The following is a 19,831-nucleotide window of genomic DNA, read 5'->3' as shown; positions in this document are numbered from 1 at the left end:
GCTGCGTCTGTGCTCAGAAAAAACATTCTTAAGCGTTGAGAAAGAGTTCTCGCACATAGCAGTCGATGCCCCAAATGTTAGTGCGTGTTTTAAGGCAGTCATCACCACTGGCATGGCTTAGAAAACGCTGGAGTACTTTGAAAGAAGTTTGACCAATGTCACTTTGTCGTCCTGGCCTGTGGACAGTGTTTGCCAAAACTGACGTGCAACAGTGAACTGAGACTCCACCATTTCGGTGTTCGTTAAATCCAGTAGTAGTTTTCACTTTCCCTGCATTCAAAAAGTTCTCACTAACAGGGTCCAATGCATCCAAAGCTGCCATGTAGTTGCCATTACGTTCGCTGAAACGAACGGACATTTCCCCCAAAACAGAGTCAATAATGCTAAAAAACAGCCGCTTGCACTCCTGTTCAATGTTCACTTCACGCTGACCAAAACTTTCATCCACAATGTAGTCTTGCAGAGTCTTGCTGGCCTGTCGCTGCCGTTTCGGAGGGGCAGGAACCGCATCATCTGCACCTATACTTTCAGCCCACAGTTTCGCAAACTCTGCATCTGATCGAGACTTTCAATGCAAGTAGAAGCGCTGCCAATGAGCCGAATTGCCGTCATTAGATCCGTTTGTTCAGCTTGCAGCATCCTATTCGGTGGATCCATCAGGCACAAAACTTTGTACATCACACAGGCAAGAAATTTTAAAGTCAGTTCTGTGATGGCCTTGTGAAGTCCAACAGCTTCAACTTTTATGTCAGCACCTTTTCTTGTGGTTGCGATTCCATTCAGAAAATCCACAAGGGTGTCGTGCGATTTCAGCACCACGGACACCGTCTCAAGGTGTCCAGTCCATCGTTGATCTAGCAGCCTTTTAAGCTTCTCTCCCTTATACTGTGCAGCTACAGTGGGCTTTCTCAGAAATTTTTGCAGTGCATTACAAATGGCAAAAAAATCTTCAACGGCGCTCTCGGATGAAACTGCATGCACTATAACCAAATGTAATTGATGATTAAAACAATGAATGTAGGGCACTTCTCTGTTTAATTTGTTTTGAATATGTTTCTGCATGCCTCCTTCTCTTCCAGACATAACGCTGGCCCCGTCATAAAATTGACTTAATATTTTATTAGTATCGAGACCAACATTTGACAGCTCCTCAAGTACGATGTTTGTGAGTGACAGGGCATCGCACTTGTCTGTGGTCAATACTGACAACAGCCTCTCTTTCACTGTGCAGTTCTGGTCAACATATCGAAGAACAACAGCGACATTCTCATTGCCTGTTGGGTCCTTGGTTCCATCCACTTTAATTGTAAACCATGACTCCCCAACATCTTTAACAATGTTCTCTGTCACGATTGTACTCATCAGTTCAATTAAATCATTTTGAACATCGTGTGATGTGTACGTAGCATTTTTTGGAATTGTACTGAAGGCCTGCGCTAGCTCTTTGTTTTTTCGTGTAATCAATTCAGCGTGTAATCAAATAGAGACAGTAACAGTCCACTGCCTACGTCACCTCTGTCATCAACTGAATCTATGGTACCCCTCAATGGCAGTTCGTTTGATACCAGGAATTCAATAATGTCAATTATTGAAGACACATAAAGGCGGTTTCGAGAAAGCTGATCTGAATTAACTAGGGTTGAAATCTCTTTTCCTGTGGAACATCGCAATTGCTGCTCTTTCCAAATAGCCATGCAAGCCAGGTGCTCTTTACAGTTAGCATGCAGGGGTGATAGCAGAAAAAATCCTGAGCCTGAACTTTTTTTCCTGGGACAGATGCGTAAGGGCGAGTTTATCCTCCGCTAATTTCTGACACAAAGTGATGAGCGATTCTTCTTCTAGTCTTCTTATATTGTTGTCATATATTTTTGTCATTATTTTTTGAGAATGCAAGACACACACAAACACATGCCTATCTTCATAATTCTTGACTTCTAAAGTTTTTTGAATTCGACCCAAATCCTAAATTTCACTTGCACTGCACTGCAATGTATTTTTTTCATGATTAATATTGCATTGCAAAATAATGTGTGCTGGTCAACTAGTCTAAAATTGAGAAACCTCTAGAAAACAGTAAAAAAAACATTTGTACATTTAAGATAGTTCTACTTAATTTGTTATTCCAATATCCAAATATGATAGCCTACTTGATAAAAAGAAAAGAAAAAGGGCTTTTATTTGAGCCGTGCTGTCTTTGCATTTGAACATTGCACATTTTAAACAGGACACGCATTAGCTTAATAAACGTTAGCCAATACAAACATACTTATAGAAAATAGTTGACAATGAATAGACAGGAGTCCTGTCACAGGACCAATAATAGCAAAACGAATCACTTATTCTAAAAAGAATATCAAGTAGCCTATATGTTAGAAGAATCTGACATAGGGCTGTGTTAATAGTAAAACGTCCTTCTTCGCGCAAGTTCGCGCGAATTGAGCGCCTGGCACGTTACGCACGAATGGTGCATTTGGTGCATTCGCGTTTGACGCGAATTCGCTTCTGCCGCCCCGAGTTGAAAAATCTGTACTTTGGCGTCAATTCGCGCCGCGTTAACCAATCAGGAGCCTTGCTGCCTGCTGTCACTCAGGAGGTAAAGTGACGTAAACTCCTGCTCGGAATGTTTCATTCCAAAATATATGACAGCTATGGAGGAAAAATAAATTCTTGCTGTAAGCAGTCACCCAGAATTGTACGATTCCACTTCATATTTGTATAGAGACAGGAAGAAAAAGGACTTCGCTTGGAAGAGGGTCAGTGAGGAGATTGGGGAACCTGGTAAGTTGTAAATACAAATTAATCTTTAATATTTGTCCACTTCTTTACAATAAAAATGCTACAGTCATTGTAATTTCTTGAACAAGAACATGTGGACATCAAAACATGTAAAAAGATGGCCATCAACGGGTTTCGCCTCCTGAGTTTCATCGGATTTCGCCTCCAACGCGCATAAATTTCGCTTCAAACTTTTGTTTTTTACACGCGTCAATTTCGCTCCTGACGCGCGAATTGATTCAAAGTGGTCAAGCGTATAACTAGACGCGGTAGGCGCGAATTTGACGCGCTATTCGCGTCCGCTCGCGCAGCACTGATACAACGGTTTCTTATCCGCAAGTAACGCGCTAGTTTTCATACAAAATTACTATGTAACATAATTAGGTACTTTAGTTATTATAACACAATAACGTCACACATGCAGGCTACGTTTCTCAACACTCAGAATGAATAAATAAATGCATGTTTGCAGACTCGCGCTTATCAGTAAATTAATCCACAAATCACAGCACTTTCATAATCAGTAAGTCATAGCGATTTTAATTTTATTTAGATTTATTGTTCATCAATACTTAAGCTTTTTATAATTTGCATGGCTGTATGATGTCTTCATCTTATCTGAGTGACATGAATGACGGAGTATTCTAAGATAACCCATGCGATTGCGATCACTCCGTGTCATAATAGAATCCAGATTAAGTTAACTCAATACAATACTTCAACTTTCCACATCCACCCCAGCCCATTTACCTTCAGGAGTCAGAAGTGCCGTGACTAGGCTACTGTAGCCTACTGTCCTCGCTCATGAACTCAGTCAGAGGCGGCCGCGGGAGTGGAAGCGGGATCGAGCGGGATTATTGCTGTCGATTTTCAGTCTCTTTTTAATGATAGGCCTTACGCATCTGTCAATCATACCCGCTTGCTATTTGGGGAATGAACCCAGCGCTATGATTGGTCGAATTCCGCTTCTTTTGCTGTTGCTTTTTTCTTTTTCTTTCGCAGACACGTCTGTACGCCGGAAATCCGGTGTGGCGCCGGAGCGCTATCAGGCCTGAGCATGTCTGTAAAATCCTTTCGCTTTATCTGTCGCATGCTTCCAGTTGCAAAAACCAGTACTTGTAAACACAGAGTCACTCCCGCCAAATTTCCGACAGGGAAAACAAAATGCCGAATCTGTTTGCTCTGAATATTCTAGCCCATTCCCTATCATTGTACCAATTCGCCGAAAAGGACCGTTTACAGTCGTTTTATGTTGTTGTTTCTTTGGAAACTGCTTTAAACAGACCTGGACTGGCTTGTTTTTACCGAGGTCATCTGGTACACTATACGATGACGGCGCCGGCGAGTCCTTGTTTTGGTGGGCTGAGTGACTGGCAGTATCCCAGACAGCATACGACTCCGAGCCGGATCCGTCTCTAAACCGGCAAATCCGCGTTACAGTCACGTCTGTTTCACTGCTCTAATACGGATCCAGCCCGGGCCGGGGTTTTAGTGCGCGGGAACAACAGTCACAAAGCAGATTCGGGCCGTATCCGTGATGCGAGCGCGCGATTTTTCTTTCTGCAGAACGAAGAGGAGGCAGCCACAGTCGGAACTCGCGGGCATCCTACCTCAAAAACTTCACCAAGGTAAGCTCAAACTGCTATTAATGAAATAATTTCTTGATTATGTTGTCTACTCATTAACTTAAAAGGTTTTTTGGTTCCTTTGATCGGTTTTGAATAGTATTAGCTGACTGTTATCAGAGGAGAGCATGCTAACATGAAGACGGCCCAGAAGACTGTAATTATATGTAATTGACGAATTTAACTTCTTCTATTTATTATTATGAACTATTATACATTTTTTATTTTCTTTAAATGTGCTGTGTGGTAACGTTAATGTCAGTGATAGGCTTGCGTTAATTACGTTATGTCAACCTAGCTAAGGTCTCCCGCAGACCCTCATTTTAAAAGAGATTTTATAAGTAACGTTAACTTAGCTGCTACCTGCCAAAAGTTTGGAAACGTTTACATTTTTTACATCAGTAGGATATAATACCAAGAAGTTGAGTGTTAGAGTATTTCGTAAACTATCTTCACAACCTAAATCATATTTATGGCTAAGATATTACTATTTCTTAAAATTAATTTCTTACTTTAGGAATTCAGTCCCATCAAACATAAAACTACTTTTGTGATATCTGATTCTTATCAATTTAGAGGGATAGTTCACCCATTTTTTTTATATTTGCTGTTAACTTACTCACTCTAGGGCCATTCAAGATGTAGGTGTCTTTTTTTCTTCTTCAGTTTAACAGTAAAAATGTTTAGCTGAAAACAGTCAGTTCCTCTGTGATTCTTATAATGGAAGTCAATGCTACCCTCACTTTGAGAGTCATAAAAACATACTGTATACCGGCAAAACAATAAAACCTCAATGATTCATCAGGTGCCACAGGTATTGATTTTGTTCTCGGTGTATGTTTCCCTTTAAATTAATATTTAAATCGTTGAAATACCTGTTTATCCCTTAAATTATCTACATTACTGAATAACTATCAATTAGGAGCTTATTAGTTTGGGAAAGTTGGAGATGTTTATGGCACTTTTTTGTTTTTTTTCCAACAGGAGCTGTAAGGAGTAACCAGTCCTCTACCGGTGCAGCAGATACTGACATAGAGATTCTTACGCCATCCGTTGGTTTAATCTTGCCTCTGACCGTGGCGGCGGCCGGAAAGAACGTGCAAGAGCCAAAGAGGCATTAACTGAGGTAAATTTCAGATAAAAGCAGCATAAGGGGGGCTTTCACAATTTACAAGCCATCAGGGTGCTTCCCCAAGAACTAATGGAAAGATTTCTCAAAGTCTAATTCAGATGCGTGCAGAACATTAAGCTCACATTCTCTGTGTTCATTAGTTTATGATCTGTCTAACGTTAACTATGAAAAGTGTTGTAAACTTCCTCCTTCTTCAGTGTAGAAAAACTCAAAGCGAAAACCAGGAGACTTATTTAAGCAGGATTCTTTATTCGCTGTAGTCTGCTTAGTACCCAAGTCAAGTCAAGTCTAGTCTAAGGCAGTTTACATTGAGTTCATATATACATTTCAAGGGGGAGGGATTACATTGTGATGAACAAAGCATGTAAATGAGCTGAGACAACGAGAACAGGAAAAGCCTAGCCTTCTCGTACTGAGATGGGACAGTCAGGAATATCCCGCTGGGAACCCCTACCGTTTGCAGAGATTTCCTGGTCTCATGTAGTTTATATACATTTCAAGGGGGAGGGATTACATTGTGATGAAATGAGCTGAGACATGAGAACAGGAAAGGCATAGACTTCTCGTACTGAGATGAGACAAATGGTCTCAGTAATAAAATAACAGGTGTTCAAACTTGCTCAGCATGACTCTTCACCCGGTAAACAACGAGAACAGGAAAAGCCTAGCCTTCTCGTACTGAGATGGGACAGTCAGGAATATCCCGCTGGGAACCCCTACCGTTTACAGAGATTTCCTGGTCTCATCATTTCTAAACTCTCTCAATATAAAATACTATTGTATTGGAAATCTAAATTAAACATTTAAATAAATTTGTAATCCTACATTTCCCCCTTTGGGAGTTCTAAATAACTCTCACAAAATACAAATTTAGACACTTAAAAGTTAAATTCTTGTAACTTGTGATCATTACAGGCTCATGCTTCTGTGTTGCTGTTTCTGCAATTGCATGCTGACACAGAAACAAACATGCAAATTTAGGGTCCGTGAAGTTCTTAAGGGTAATAGTCTTTTCTGTTTGGAACTGTCATTTCTTTGTGAGGGGCGTGAGTCATTTGTTGAATGAAACACTTGATACTGTGGACGCATAGATAGTACGCTATTAGAAGAAATAACAGCAGAATTGCTATTTCCTTTATCCACAGCCAGGGTTTCCCAAGCAAGTTTCCGAACCATGAAAAATTAACTTCAGTCATCTGGTGTAATTTTGCTGAAAGATCAAGAATGTCTTGTTGGATTTTGTTCAAGTTCTCTGTTGGATCCATTAACCCGGTGCAGCACTCGGGTCCGATGATGGTGCAGGCTCCTCCTTGCGTTGCTAGAATGTAATCCAAGGCCACTCTGTTCTGTAAGATCATTATCTTGTGCGAAGCGAGAGTGTCCGTGATGTTACCAAGGGCCAAAGCCGTATCATTGGCCAATTTCTGTACAGAATTCGATAAGCTTCTGACTTGATCAAGGGCTTGCATGACACCATAAGATGGTATTAATGCTTCAAGAGTTCTTGACCACCATGTTTGTGCACAAGTGAGTCCTGGAATGCAGCCATCTGCTTCGTTAGTGGTAGGAGCTGAATTTTGTAGCTGTGGGGAGCTTGGGGTGGAGTGTGTATTTTCTCTGATAGCTGGTAGAATATAAACCAGGGTGCACCTTCCGTTAAATTGGCTGGGGAGGATGCTGTAGACAGAAGTTCCACATAACCAAAAAGTGTCAGTTGGTGGAGAGATCATACACAACTGATTTATTTAAAAAAAAATTGGTAGGGATGGGTTTCTGGAGAAACACTCTGTTAAGTCATTTTCCTCTTTCTTATCTGTTTTAGTAACGTACACGTGGGATTCTGCTCCTCTTTCAATCACAAAGCTGCAACGTTCACGAGGAATTTCACCCAGTGGAGTCGATGCTGGAGCATAATTTTCCATGCACCAATAGAACATCATTGGCAGGAGTAGATCTGTCATGATGGGAGTAGCTGAAGTTAGGTTGCAGGATGGTAGTCCTGGAATGCAACACGGAGAAGATGGAGGAATTGTTGTATTGTGACATGTATCCTTGTTGTATAATTCACTGGTATGATGATTGAATAAGGTACACGTGTCACATTTGGAGATAGGGTGTGCCACCCAGGGGATTCCTGCTCCTACTGAAGGTGCGTGTGGCATGCAAACGTCCTTTCCAGCAAACAAGGCATTTCTTGACATATTCATTAGCTCTAAGAATATGTTGTTTCTGGAGTCCACACTTTGTGCGATGTCCATGATGCTTAGTAGAACGACAATCTTGATCATGTTGATGGATGATTGAAGGTTTCGTATGTGAGTCTCTGCGTTGTGTATTTTTTTTTCTTTCGTGATAGTTGGTTCGCCAGTGAGTCTAGTTGTTTTCCTGGAGGTTGTGGCTTCATACGCAGGTGAGGAGGTTGGTGCGTATGGGTCCCGGACTGTCATCAAGTGGTGTCTGCACAGAATAAGAAAGAAAAAAACAAAAGACAGTAGAGCAGTATTTCTTCAAACACTAGGATTGTGAACTTTTTCTGAGTCTGCTAGACAGATGGAGCAGTATTTGTTCAAACACTAGGGTTGTAAACTTTTCTGAGTCTGCTATTGTTGATTTCCTCTTTCCCTATTTCTTAAACCTTTGACACCTAAGGAACAGTGAGGTAAGGATGGACTAGGATAGGGCCTATGAGAGAAGTCTTCACCCCAGGGTTAACCACGAAGCCTGTTGCGTTCGGTTCTTCCCGGGGCTCCTCACTGGTTCCGTGTCCTAACCTATCCCTGTTGGTGGGGGAACAACCTTACAGTGTGTACAATGAGTCCAGGTTTTCCTTCCCTGACACAATACTGCAGCGGCTGTAATCAACATCACTTGATGTGGCCCATGCCACTTTGGTTCTAATGGCTTATTTCTGAATGACTTTATCATGACCCATTGACCTGGGATGATTGTGTGTCCCCCTTCTGGTGGAGTCTGCCAACATGACTCAACTCTCCCTCTGGCACTCTGTACCGCCTTTGTTAGGTTTTCACAGTAAGCAATCAGGGCATCTGAGGTAATGTGTACATCAGCATTTCTAAGATCAATCACACCTGGCATCTGCATGGGGCGTCCAGTAATAATCTCATGAGGGCTCAGTCCTACTGTTCTGTTAGGTGATGCTCTCATACTACACAGTACTGCTGGCAACGCTTCAACTCATGGTACTCCTTCCTGATGCATTTTGCTTAGCCTGATTTTGATTGTTCTGTTTGCACGTTCAACCTGTCCTGATGCTTGTGGCCTATAGGGGCAGTGAAGGTTCCACTTAATCTGCAACATTCTAGACACTTCCTTGACTATCTGTCCTGTGAAGTGTGTACCTTGATCTGAGTCAATCCAATCTGGTAATCCCCATCTGGGAATGAAATCAGTGACAAGATATTTAGCAGTATGTGCAGCTGTAGCACGCCCTGTTGGATAAGCTTCTACCCATCTTGAGAACTTGTCTATTACTACCAAAAAATCAGTTTTTCCCTTACAACGAGGCAATGATATGTAATCAACTTGCAGGTGACGAAATGGTCCTGGTGGAGCTGGGGTATGTGCTGCTGGTGTAGTGGCTGCTGGTATATCATTATTTTTCTGACATAATTGTCTTCTGTGCTGCACTACCTGAACACACTTGTACAGTTGCATAGAAACAAGCCTGTTTAGCTGCCATATCAGCAAGAGCATTACCTTTAGCTTCCGTAGTATTAGTTGTGAGATGTGCTTTCACTTTGATCACTGCTAATTTCTTTGGAAGTTTCATAGAAAACATTAGATCTTTCACTAATTCAGCATGCTTAATGGGGGATCCAGCAGAAGTTAGAAACTGTCTGGTTTGCCAAATGACACCAAAATCATGAATTACCCCAAAAGCATATCTGGAATCTGTGTAGATATTAGCAACTGATCCTGAAGCTAGCGTGCATGCTCTTGTTAGGGCTACTAGTTCTGCAGCTTGAGCTGAAAAATGATCTGGAAGACGTTCTGAAGCTAACACTTCCGTGGTGGACGTTACTGCATAACCTGCTCGTCTGTTACCTTCAATTACTTGAGCTGAACCGTCAACAAACAACTCAAATTCTGAATTCTCTGTGGGAGTTTCTTTTACTTCACTCATAGGTGTATATGTAAGCGTAACACAATCGTGTGTAATTTCTCCTTCATCCTCTAACAAAACTTCAGTCATAGCAGACATCATACATGAGGACGGATTCGTGACAGGTGCTCGACTGTAAGACAATATTCGGGGCTGTGAGAGTTGCTAACCAATTTCCCCAGCGAGAGGAAGTGACAGAAGTGACTTTTGCTTGATTCATTAATGCGGACACTGCGTGCGGACATCTTACGTTTACAGACTGTCCTAACACCATTCCTGGTGAAGCCTGAAGCGCTAGAGCCGGATCCGTCTCTAAACCGGCAAATCCGCGTTACAGTCACGTCCGTTTCACTGCTCTAATACGGATCCAGCCCGGGCCGGGGTTTTAGTGCGCGGGAACAACAGTCACAAAGCAGATTCGGGCCGTATCCGTGATGCGAGCGCGCGATTTTTCTTTCTGCAGAACGAAGAGGAGGCAGCCACAGTCGGAACTCGCGGGCATCCTACCTCAAAAACTTCACCAAGGTAAGCTCAAACTGCTATTAATGAAATAATTTCTTGATTATGTTGTCTACTCATTAACTTAAAAGGTTTTTTGTTCCTTTGATCGGTTTTGAATAGTATTAGCTGACTGTTATCAGAGGAGAGCATGCTAACATGAAGACGGCCCAGAAGACTGTAATTATATGTAATTGACGAATTTAACTTCTTCTATTTATTATTATGAACTATTATACATTTTTTTATTTTCTTTAAATGTGCTGTGTGGTAACGTTAATGTCAGTGATAGGCTTGCGTTAATTACGTTATGTCAACCTAGCTAAGGTCTCCCGCAGACCCTCATTTTAAAAGAGATTTTATAAGTAACGTTAACTTAGCTGCTACCTGCCAAAAGTTTGGAAACGTTTACATTTTTTACATCAGTAGGATATAATACCAAGAAGTTGAGTGTTAGAGTATTTCGTAAACTATCTTCACAACCTAAATCATATTTATGGCTAAGATATTACTATTTCTTAAAATTAATTTCTTACTTTAGGAATTCAGTCCCATCAAACATAAAACTACTTTTGTGATATCTGATTCTTATCAATTTAGAGGGATAGTTCACCCATTTTTTTTATATTTGCTGTTAACTTACTCACTCTAGGGCCATTCAAGATGTAGGTGTCTTTTTTTCTTCTTCAGTTTAACAGTAAAAATTTTTAGCTGAAAACAGTCAGTTCCTCTGTGATTCTTATAATGGAAGTCAATGCTACCCTCACTTTGAGAGTCATAAAAACATACTGTATACCGGCAAAACAATAAAACCTCAATGATTCATCAGGTGCCACAGGTATTGATTTTGTTCTCGGTGTATGTTTCCCTTTAAATTAATATTTAAATCGTTGAAATACCTGTTTATCCCTTAAATTATCTACATTACTGAATAACTATCAATTAGGAGCTTATTAGTTTGGGAAAGTTGGAGATGTTTATGGCACTTTTTTGTTTTTTTTCCAACAGGAGCTGTAAGGAGTAACCAGTCCTCTACCGGTGCAGCAGATACTGACATAGAGATTCTTACGCCATCCGTTGGTTTAATCTTGCCTCTGACCGTGGCGGCGGCCGGAAAGAACGTGCAAGAGCCAAAGAGGCATTAACTGAGGTAAATTTCAGATAAAAGCAGCATAAGGGGGGCTTTCACAATTTACAAGCCATCAGGGTGCTTCCCCAAGAACTAATGGAAAGATTTCTCAAAGTCTAATTCAGATGCGTGCAGAACATTAAGCTCACATTCTCTGTGTTCATTAGTTTATGATCTGTCTAACGTTAACTATGAAAAGTGTTGTAAACTTCCTCCTTCTTCAGTGTAGAAAAACTCAAAGCGAAAACCAGGAGACTTATTTAAGCAGGATTCTTTATTCGCTGTAGTCTGCTTAGTACCCAAGTCAAGTCAAGTCTAGTCTAAGGCAGTTTACATTGAGTTCATATATACATTTCAAGGGGGAGGGATTACATTGTGATGAACAAAGCATGTAAATGAGCTGAGACAACGAGAACAGGAAAAGCCTTCTCGTACTGAGATGGGACAGTCAGGAATATCCCGCTGGGAACCCCTACCGTTTGCAGAGATTTCCTGGTCTCATGTAGTTTATATACATTTCAAGGGGGAGGGATTACATTGTGATGAAATGAGAACTTCTTGATGGGAGTAATACCCATCTTGAGAACTTGTCTATTACTACCAAAAAATCAGTTTTTCCCTTACAACGAGGCAATGATATGTAATCAACTTGCAGGTGACGAAATGGTCCTGGTGGAGCTGGGGTATGTGCTGCTGGTGTAGTGGCTGCTGGTATATCATTATTTTTCTGACATGTAACACACCTCTTGGCTGTTTCTGTGGCTACATTTCTGAATTTTGGATTCCACCACTGATTTGAGAACCTGTGATTCATCGTTGCTGGACCACTGTGACCTAAACTGTGTATTTGTTGAGCCAAATATGGCAGCAGTGATTCGGGAGCGACATACTTTCCCCCTTTGGTCCAGCAACCAGATGAATCCACTGTGGCTCCTTTGTCTAACCATGTCCATGCTTCATACAGAGGAACGTCTTTGTACAGATCAATTATTGATTCAGGAGACATAATTGTCTTCTGTGCTGCACTACCTGAACACACTTGTACAGTTGCATAGAAACAAGCCTGTTTAGCTGCCATATCAGCAAGAGCATTACCTTTAGCTTCCGTAGTATTAGTTGTGAGATGTGCTTTCACTTTGATCACTGCTAATTTCTTTGGAAGTTTCATAGAAAACATTAGATCTTTCACTAATTCAGCATGCTTAATGGGGGATCCAGCAGAAGTTAGAAACTGTCTGGTTTGCCAAATGACACCAAAATCATGAATTACCCCAAAAGCATATCTGGAATCTGTGTAGATATTAGCAACTGATCCTGAAGCTAGCGTGCATGCTCTTGTTAGGGCTACTAGTTCTGCAGCTTGAGCTGAAAAATGATCTGGAAGACGTTCTGAAGCTAACACTTCCGTGGTGGACGTTACTGCATAACCTGCTCGTCTGTTACCTTCAATTACTTGAGCTGAACCGTCAACAAACAACTCAAATTCTGAATTCTCTGTGGGAGTTTCTTTTACTTCACTCATAGGTGTATATGTAAGCGTAACACAATCGTGTGTAATTTCTCCTTCATCCTCTAACAAAACTTCAGTCATAGCAGACATCATACATGAGGACGGATTCGTGACAGGTGCTCGACTGTAAGACAATATTCGGGGCTGTGAGAGTTGCTAACCAATTTCCCCAGCGAGAGGAAGTGACAGAAGTGACTTTTGCTTGATTCATTAATGCGGACACTGCGTGCGGACATCTTACGTTTACAGACTGTCCTAACACCATTCCTGGTGAAGCCTGAAGCGCTAGATGCACTGCCTGTACTGCTCTGAGGCATGGGCCCATACCTTGAGCTACTATGTCAAGTTTACCAGAATAGTCATGAATTGGGCGTAAACTGCCCCCATGATCTTGCATTAGACATGCAGTCATGAAGCTTAAATGTTCATGGACATAAAGCACAAATGGTCTATCAGTTTGGGCAATTCCTAATGCTGGTGCTTGACATAGTGCTCTCTTCAAATCATTGAACGCTTTGAGGTGACATTCTTCCATACAAACAGTATCAGAATCTTTACCATGGCCTTTCAACAAGTCATAGAGCGGCTGTGCAATTGAGGCATAGTCTTCAATCCAAGGTCTACAGTAACCTGCTGTTCCTAAAAATGATCGGAGTGTTTTAATGGTAGTAGGCGGGGGTATGGCTTTGACTGAAGCCGCTCGATCCTGTGTAATGGATCTATTTCCTGCACCAATTGTTTGACCCAGAAATGTGACTTGCTTTTTAGCAATTTGAGCTTTGTGAAAGCTGCATTTGTGTCCTTTCTTATGCAAATAGTCCAACAATGATGCCAATTCAGTTTGATGTACCTCGTGATCTGTTGAGGCAATCAAAATATCATCGACATATTGGATCATAGTGGACTGTTTTACCGGACATTCTGGGTCACACAAATCACGTCTGACAGCCTGATGGTATATGGTTGGGGAGTTTTGAAATCCCTGTGGCCACTGGTATTGCTCATAGTCAACTGTGAAAGCTAACCATGGCTGGCTGTCAGAGTGCAACGGTACAGAAAAGAATCCATTAGACATATCAATTACTGAAAAAATCTTACTCTCTAATGGTATGCCATTACAAATTGTGGAAGGATCTGCCACTAGAGGGGTGATTTTATCAATATTTTTTTTGGCTACTCTGTAGTCTATTGTAAGTCTCCATGTCCCATTGGATTTCTTGATGGGCCAAATGGGTGAGTTACAGGGACTGTTGGTTTTAACTAGCACTCCTTGCATCAGCAACTTTTCTACAATAGGTTTGATCCCCTGTATAGCTTCCTTATTGATCGGATATTGTTTGGTGACCGGAGGTGGAGTCCCCTTCAATTTTATTGGTTCTACACCTGTCAACAAACCACAATCATCCTTGTCTTTAGCCCAAATTGGATGATTCTGTAAGAAAGCATACTCTGGAGGGATTACATTATTGGTAGAAACTTGTGCTGAGGAAATTGGAATGCTAGCAGACTCTGAGGACATGTCTAAAGTTAGATGTACCTGTCTCAGGAGATCCATGCCTAAAATTGCACCTGTGTTTAATGGAGCACATAGCAGTTTTGTAGTCAGAGTTTTAGGGCCAAATTGTACCTCTATGGGCGGGGTTTCATACAAAACAGAATCTTCACCTACTACACCAGTTAAAGAAACTTTGGTTTTCTTGTACGGTATGTCTAAACCTTTAGCCAATTTTGTAGGAATTATTGTAATCTCTGCCCCTGTATCAAGCAAAAAATCAATTTCTTTCTCTTGTATGCTACCTTTCACAAAAATTATTTTGTCATTATGATGGATTACAGGTGAAAGGTAGCTACTCACAGCCCCAACAATTAGTTTTTTTCCTGGTCTTTTTGTGCTCTTAGAAGAGCCTGAACTAGCTGTCCTAAAGTTTCAGTGGACACTTGCGGAACTATTTCAGGGTTGTATGCAGGCTGAGAAGGAGCAGAATTATGCATAGCATTTATTTTTGTATCTTGCAACTTCTTCCTACACTCTTTCTCCCAATGTCCTAATTTTCCACAGTAGTGGCATTTGCCTTCTTTTTTAGACCACCTGTTTACTGGTGGCGTTGTGCTAAATGTAGCTGCTGCTGCTACTCTCACTTTGGCTTTAACATCAGCATCTCTTTCCCATGCTGCCAAACTGTCTAATTTACTTCTGAGAGTTCTGTTAGACCAAGCTATATCTAGGAATGGCAAAGCTCTTCTGTATTCAGCAACAAGACCATCTGACCAGATACGAATCAGTGGTCCTTTGTCATCAAGCACACTTTCAGAGTCATCCACTATTCCACTGTACGTTACGGCTGACTGACAAAACCTCTCAGTATATTCGCACACATTTTCATCTTTCTTTTGTACACAGCTAGTAATTCTAGACCAATCTATTTTGGGCCCTAAGATATTCTTTAGGATTTTCAAAACACCTTCTCTCATATCACTTCTACTGGCATGTTGTAGTTCAGAAGTCACGGCAGATTCAAAACTGTTGAATTCAGTTTCAGTTAAAATTTGTGACATTAACTGTGTGACCTCTGTTAACGACATGTCATATAGATGCATTTTGCTGATTAATGTTCTTCTAAATGCAGAAAACTGTTTACGTGCTGAAGGTAGGCTCTGGGACAGTCGCTCTATGTCTTTAGGTCCAAGTGCTTTTGCAACAGTTTGGATTTGGACAACAGAAGAGTTGGGAGGAACACTTTCAGTTCCCTCAATTCCCTGCGATCTCTTTCTAGCACCACACACATTTAATGAATTTACAGGCACATCAGTTACTGGGCGGAGAGCCGCATCTGTTTCAAAGAATGCTCGTAAATCAGGGTAAATGTTATCCGGCTGACTAACTTCTTCTACATCATTTTTTTCTATAGGTTTGTTGCGGTTCAATTTCTTAGTCAAAGAAGAAATTCTAGCACGTAGCTCTTTGTTCTCTTTTTCTAGTTCTGAGTTATGCTGAGACTGTTGTGTAGCTACTGCTAAAACAAATTCTCTATGGCAGCATAATATCCCTTTCTCATTTTTTTTGCGGATACTTGCTCCAAGCACCTTTTTACACTCATCTACCGACCAAATCTTGTCTGGATGAATCTCATATTTCTGTGTTAGTTCTTGTCTAACTTTTTCTGTGACTATTAGGTTCATTTGTTCTCCTAACAGTGTTTTAAATTCACTATCTGACCACAAAGGGGTCGCAAGACCACCTTTTTTAGTTGTGGAGATTAGTCTAGCACTTTTCTTAATCATTTTGTGGATTTCTTTGTTACCACACAAACAAACACTAAACTTCTCTGATTACAGAGGGTACGCTTGTTAACACAAATCAACTATTGTTAAACTTCCTTGTTACCAACAGATCACAAACTATTAGTAAGTTATACTAACCTTCCCTAAAAGAAAAATGCAAAAGGATCTTTCACCTTCTTAACTTTTAAAGGATAAAACAAACAAAAAAACTAAATCTTCTCTGATCAAAAGAGGCAACACTCGATAACACAGTTAACCTTCCTTGCCCAGAGCAAAGGGTAACACACAAAATATTAACACGTTACACTAATCTTCTCTAAAATGACATGCAAAGGATCTTTCACCTTCCTAACTTTTAGAGGATAAACACATCCCTGTTTGAACAGAGGTTCACCAATATTAACACGTAATGTTAACCTTCTCTGCCTGAAAACAGAGGGTACAATATATTAGCACTTGATGCTAATCTTCCCTAATTTTATAGAGGATAAAACACTTCCCTGGCAAAGCAGAGGGTAAACTGTATTAACATGTACGTTAACAAACCCTACAGCTGTCTGTTAACTTCTTCTCTGATGGCACAGAGGATAATTTTTACTGGTTTTTCAACGGTTCTTTGAATGGAGTGAAACTCACCAAATTATTGTTGTATGGAAAAAATTCCGTCTGGAAACTCAGTAAGGAGATCTTTGTTGAGCTTGGTTCTGGAACTCAGTTAGCTTTGTTGAGATCTTTGTTGAGATTCAGTTCTGGAACACTGTCAGTTTTGTTGAGATCTTTGTTGAGATTCAGTTCCCGAACTCAGGCAGCTTTGTTGAGATCTTTCTGGATTCAAAAGATTCAGTCTGGAACTGGAAAGTCAGATCTTTGTTGAGATCTTTGAGCTTTGAAGTTTCAAAAGTTCATTCTTTGTTGAGTTTCAGTTTCTCCATCCGGGTCACAGGCACCATCTGTTGTAAACTTCTTCTTCCTTCAGTGTAGAAAAACTCAGAAGCGAAAACCAGGAGACTTATTTAAGCAGGATTCTTTATTCGCTGTAGTCTGCTCCGTACCCAAGTCAAGTCAAGTCTAGTCTAAGGCAGTATACATTGAGTTCATATATACATTTCAAGGGGGAGGGATTACATTGTGATGTACAAAGCATGAGCTGAGACAACGAGAACAGGAAAAGCCTAGCCTTCTCGTACTGAGATGGGACAGTCAGGAATATCCCGCTGGGAACTCCTACCGTTTGCAGAGATTTCCTGGTCTCATGTAGTTTATATACATTTCAAGGGGGAGGGATTACATTGTGATGAAATGAGCTGAGACATGAGAACAGGAAAGGCATAGACTTCTCGTACTGAGATGAGACAAATGGTCTCAGTAATAAAATAACAGGTGTTCAAACTTGCTCAGCATGACTCTTCACCCGGTAAACAACGAGAACAGGAAAAGCCTAGCCTTCTCGTACTGAGATGGGACAGTCAGGAATATCCCGCTGGGAACCCCTACCGTTTGCAGAGATTTCCTGGTCTCATCATTTCTAAACTTTCTCATTATAAAATGCTATTGTATTGGAAATCTAAATTAAACATTTAAATAAATTTGTAATCCTACAAAAGGTTCCTCCGGTCTGAAAGCCTCCTTAGTGGCAGTTTGTGTTTTTAGCTATTACTGTTTTTCATCAGTATAACATTACAATAGTGGCAAACCCCACTGCATTTATTCTTGTAAAATTACCAAATTAAAAAAAAAAATCTGGTCATTTTAATTTGCAGCATAATGTGTAATTATTATGGTAATGGTTAGCATAAGTTGCCCTTAGCATCCAATATAAATATATTTCTGCCTTATGGTGAACAGAATCCCCGTCAGATCGCAATCGGAAGCTATTTCAAACACCCGCTGGTGTCTGAATTAGTGTTGTCAAAAGTAACGACTTCGGTACCAAATCGGTACAAATTTTTTTTTTCAATTGTGACAATTCCAGCATTTCCCTCTAGCATTTTTAGCGCTGTTGAACAAATTTTTAAATGCCTCTGATTGGCTATTGTGTTCTCACGCTCAACATTTAAGTCTGTGATTGGCCATTGCTCTGACAAGCTCAACATAGGTCTCTGATTGGCTACAATGATCAACGTTTCAAAAGCATGCCATCTTCATTGAGCACTTACACAGTGTTTGAAAGCAGGCGTCTATCAGCGGATCCATATATCAGTGGTAAGCGCTTGGTGAAGATGACATGTTTTTGAAACGTTGATCATTGTAGCCAATCACAGACATATATGTTGAGCACATAAACACAATGGCCAATCAGAGACATAATGTTGAGCCCCATAGCAGTCAGATTTCTCATTTAATGGTAATTACATGAGTATCTACTGTTTTCGTCTTAAAGACTAGTTTACAAATAAAAAACAGCAGTGTCATAATATTACATTATTAGCCCAAATACAGACAATACCACTCAACTTAGCCAATATAGGTCCATTTATAGTCAATCAATAGTCTGTCTCTGAACGCTGCTTCAATATATCTCAAAACTAACAGCTTTTTTCTTTGTCTTTTGTTTGCAGATGCCTCATGGGAATTAAATGGCACGTGTGAAGGGGTTTGTAGTTCCATGGCTTTCCTACCCTTCTGTTTGGTTCTTGATGGATTTGCAGTTCATGATATTAACATGTTTGGGATGCAGCTTTTTGCTGCCTCTTTGCTACTCAAGAAAAGACCTTGTTTTTTGGGACAAATAAATTCACAAGGCTTATGTTACTACTACACAGCACAAGTATGTAAATGTATTCTTTAAAATATACATTGAGAAAAGTTCTGAGATTGTTTAACTATTTGTGTACCACTGTTTGAAACTTTGTGAAAATGATGTAAGACCAGCAAGTAGAGACTTAAGTGGTTTATGAACTTTGATTTTAGCTCTTGTGCAAAAATTATTAAAAGAAAAAAGATTCACAGTGGGACTGTTTTTGCATTGTTTTGTGTAATAAATGGAAGGAGAAAATCAAAAGAAAGCCCTTGAATATGTCCAAATTTTTTTTTAATGCATGATTATTGTGAAGTAGTGGCTGTGAATTAGTGCTAACACAGGTGGTATTTTAGTGTAAAGTGTCATTGTAGTGTAAACTTCTATAGCAGTACTTTCAAAGCCTAAGCATTTCATGTTAAAACCTAACAGAAAAAATATCAGTGGCATAAGACTATAAGATATTAGGTCATGTGAGAAGATTCTTGAAATTCTAGATATGTGTACTTCTTAAAGAGAGAGCGAGTGTTTCTGTGTGTACAGTCTACAAAATGAGCTGGCCCTGATCCGGCATGATTCTGGACCAGATCTAAAACAGAGCTGGACCAGATCTGGCCCACATCTGGGCCAAATCGCCATAAAGAAATCCGGAGCTGGCCCAGTTCTGGTCCAGATGAGGAAAAAACAGAACCGTGTACTAAAAGACACCGGCCCAGGTCCGTTGCGCGGATCTGGCCCAGAACTTACGAAGTGTCTGGGCCAGATCTGGGCCAAATGATTTTTGCTATCTGGGATGGCAAGCCGTTAGCGGGGCTGCATTGTCAGAGTCCACACTGCTTATTTGGAGCTCAGATGAGCCAGAAGAAGTAGCAGGTGTTGTGGGTTCTTTCTTTTTAATCCATTCTCGAATGTCCATTGTGAAACCAACGATATGATGCAATATGCAACCTTGATATGATATGAAATAAAATATGTGTTGTGGTTCAGCGCTGTGGCACGTGACAAGCAATGACGCATCAC

At 40.6% G+C, this 19,831-nt stretch overlaps 2 long non-coding RNA genes across 2 annotated transcripts in view; both read left to right on the top strand.

Annotated features, from left to right (window-relative positions):
* Nucleotides 1-19,831, top strand: part of LOC143721172 (uncharacterized) — a 158,411-nt gene that overhangs the window by 12,727 nt on the left and 125,853 nt on the right. The window lies entirely within an intron of this gene.
* Nucleotides 9,985-19,033, top strand: LOC143720469 (uncharacterized). The gene is made up of 3 exons (XR_013196575.1): nucleotides 9,985-10,180; nucleotides 11,162-11,303; nucleotides 18,633-19,033. It is a non-coding gene; the product is annotated as an uncharacterized LOC143720469 (long non-coding RNA).

This window comes from Siphateles boraxobius, unplaced genomic scaffold (genome assembly GCF_051911475.1).
Source record: "Siphateles boraxobius isolate OS27281-9 unplaced genomic scaffold, OSU_SipBor_1 65, whole genome shotgun sequence".
Lineage (NCBI taxonomy): Eukaryota > Metazoa > Chordata > Actinopteri > Cypriniformes > Leuciscidae > Siphateles > Siphateles boraxobius.
The sequence above is the reverse complement of the archived record's forward strand: the minus strand, read 5'-3'. Positions and strand labels throughout refer to the sequence as shown.